Below are 3,711 nucleotides of genomic sequence, written 5' to 3'. Positions count from 1 at the left end.
TAGTAGCAATAGATTCTCCTATTGATAAATGAAAAATTAACCGTCTACCTTTGAGTTTAGAGGATAGATTAAATACTTGTATTATGTTTAACAAATTCATAGGCCCACCATGCTCCGTCAAAATTACTTAACTGTAGTAGGAACTTAATAGTAAAAAAGGCACAAAAGACAAAAAGGACTAAAAATGCTAAATTTTGTCCTTAAACGTTAAAGAACCAAATTAAAGGACCTTTTTGTAAGATGAAATTATATTAGGTATTAAATTGTAGTTTCCCTAAAAGAAAACGAGCAAGACAGGAGTGAAGGATTTCCACAATAAGTCGCATCTTATTGGATCCCCCCAATATGATGGGGAAAAGCCTATTTTGGGTAGTTACTATAAGGCTGGGTAAAAAAACCGAAATCTCAATCCCGTCCCGGTCTTAGTTTCTAGGGCACTTGGGCCGATTCTTTGATATTGTAAATACATGAGCCTCGTCAGTCTCCAAAATTTTGCCTAATCCGAAATTTGACCGGATGAGACGAGATTGAAATCTAAAAACATTTTACCCGTCCTGTTAAATCAGAAGCGGGACTGATTGTTCAATGCTCCTTAGGCTCATCTCATCTTTAGGTTAGATGTAATTTCAGCCTTGGATATTCTTCTCTGTCGTCAGTTTCTACCCCTAACCCCTAATACTAAGAGGGGTGTGTATTGTATTCAGATTGCTGCATCCTTTTTTTAAGTGATGGATTTAAAAAGAGTTATTTGATTTATGCAGATTTATAAAATCTTTTGGGTTCATATAGATTTTAAAACATAAATTTTAAGGATTCTTAAAAACAAATGATTTAATAACATTTTATGATTCATCATTTTATCAACATAAACTTGTTTGAGGGTATCAAGATAGATGGATATAGGGAGAAGAGGAGAAAGGAGGCAGGTTCACTGTCCATACAGCCCATCACTTGACTCGAACTAGAGTCTTGGAGGAACATTCAGTTGGTCCTAATCCAAGTTCCAAGCTTTGGCCTTTGGGAATAGAATTTGGACAGCTCAAGTTCCAGGGAAAGTTAAAGTATGTGTTTGGAAAGCAACCTCTCATATTCTACCTACACGAAGACGACTTAGTAAGCGTGGTATTAACGTCGATACCCAATGTCCATTTTTTGAGAAAGCAGTAGAGTCACCTCTCCATACCCTCCGAGATTGTGTGCATGCAGTTTCTTTCCATAAACTAGCAGGGGTTCCTTCTGCCAACCAAGACTCTTCCATTCATGACTGGTTAGTGAACTCACCTGCCTCTACAACTTTTGATACTCTTTTGATGTGCATGTGGGCTATATGGCGCAATCGAAATGCGAAAATGTGGAGTGTTTGAGGCAAAACAAGCCACTGAAGTGGTACCTATCACACTGAGTTGGTGGGAAGAGTTTAAAAAGGTCAATTATCCCTCGAAACCACCCCGGGAAGCTTCACTTGTGTGTTGGCAACGCCCTCTTGTAGGTTTTGTCAAACTCAATGTGGATGTTTCTTTTAACCATTCGGATGGCACTACAGGATTAGGTGGAGTATTTAGAGACCACACAGGTAACTGTCTTGGTGTTTTCTTTACTTTTCGGGCATGTTTACTAACCTGGAATGGAATTAAAAGTGGCGGTATTTTGCTTCATGTTTCTTTACTGTGGTGATACGGTACTAGATACAGAAAACTAGTATATCAAATAAATTGGGTGCACTCACTGTAAGTCTTCTTTGCATTGTAACATATGTAATGCTTCTTTTAGCTGTGGTACCTTTCTCCTACTGCAAAGTAGGTCTACATGTTGAAATCTATACGTAAATGAATTGGTTATGGTTAACTCAAGATTTTAACTCAAGGTTTTTGGTTATGAATTGTAAGTCTATAACATTATATTGTGTTTTCTCTATTTTGTAGAACAAAAAGGAGGCAAAAGGTTTGTATGGCAAACCGTTTGAACATTATTATGCACTTGGAGAGATATATGGAAAAGATCGTGCACTAGGAACAAATGCTAGAAATGCTGAAGATGATGAAGAAGAAGTTAGAGAAGAGGATGCAAGTATAAATCAAGCGGGTGTACGAGTTGATGATTTTTTCGAGCAAATGGAGGATATGACAACGGATGGTGGCTCTCAATATGTGGGATCAGAATATGAAGGACTTGATGAAGTGGAAAATGAATATGTGCCTTTTACACAACCAAGTCATCCCCAACCACCAAGTACCAACCAACGTGCTAAACAACCGAGGTCAACCCAAGATGTAGCAAATGCTCCAAATAAAACTCGTCGAAAGGCAAGAGCTTTAAATGATATGGCAAACAAATTTAGAGCCATCGCTGAAGCCATTTCTGGAATGGCTCCAAAGTTTGAAGGCTTGATTAACGTTCTCTCAACAGAAAAGGATCTTGCTGATCTGCAAGGGAAACTTTGTGGTGAGCTTCGGAAGATAGAATTCCTTACTCCAGTGCAAGTATTTCACATTACTAACAAACTATCTAAAGAGCATGATTGGTTGAGAGTCTTTTTTACCATGTCTGATGAAGAAAAGAGAGACTACATAATCACTTTTCTGCAATGTGGCTTAGGGGTGGGTTCGGTTTGAAATGGTTCGGTTTTTACCTTAAACCGGAAACCAAACCGAAAATAAAATTCAGTCCGGTTCGGCCCGGTTTTTAATTTTCAGACACACCAAACCGAAAACCGAACCAAACCCACGGTTCGGCCCGGTTTCGGTTTTTTATTTATTATTTATTATTTTTTTTATATTAACAGTAGTAAAAAAATTTGACCATAGTTTTAACTATAGACAAAAACCTGCAACCCAGGAAAACAATGAAGTTCTGATGTGAAGAAGATGAACCCATCCATAAATCCCACCTCCTCACATATGATTTCCTTGATAATTGCTTCGTTTCTACAATCTTCGTATTCCCAATTATCAAATCAAGCTAACCCACTAAAGATCACAGAACCCTTGCATGCCTAGCCTATCTTTTGGAATATCCAATTCGAGAAATCAGGAGCAAGCTTTAGATCCATATTAATCAAAATCAAGGTATACATCCATATTAATCAGAATCCAACTATCCAACTAATGGACAATGTCAATTCACAATCCAAATTGTATCCATTCGCTCTACCATTTTCTATCTATCCCAAAACAAAAAGATGAAACCTGTGCCAAATAACAACGCGAATGGTGGGCAATCTAGATCTCGCCCTCGTCCTTGTCCCTCTTCTTCGGGATTCCAGTAGGTCTCCTCGAGGTGCTTCCCGATGAGGAGGAAGGTCTTGACAAGCTCATCGATGCTGCAAACATTGTAATTCTACGCGATGTAGACTCCGACCACCATCGCCATGAGATTCCAGAAGGTGCTACAGAGATGACCGGCAAAAAATTGAGAGGAGAGGAGAGGTCGAAGTACTGGAGTCCGATGGCGGAGTTGCGGAGATGAGAGTTAGAGAGGAGAGGAGGCGATGACAAAGAGATAAAAAGGAGAAGAGGTGAGTGCAAAACTGAAACGCAAGCTGCATCTACATTAGGGTGTCATAGGGTTTCGGGAAAAAAAACCCAAAAACGACCTCGTTTTGAAACGTTGACCGGCAAAATCATTGACTTCGGTTTTCTCGGTCTGGTTCGGTTTTTGCTGGACCCAAACCGAAAACCGAACTGAACATATCTGGTTCGGCCCGGTTTTTTT

The sequence above is a fragment of the Fragaria vesca genome, linkage group LG7 (genome assembly GCF_000184155.1).
Source record: "Fragaria vesca subsp. vesca linkage group LG7, FraVesHawaii_1.0, whole genome shotgun sequence".
Taxonomy (NCBI): domain Eukaryota; kingdom Viridiplantae; phylum Streptophyta; class Magnoliopsida; order Rosales; family Rosaceae; genus Fragaria; species Fragaria vesca.
This window is presented reverse-complemented; position numbering follows the sequence as displayed.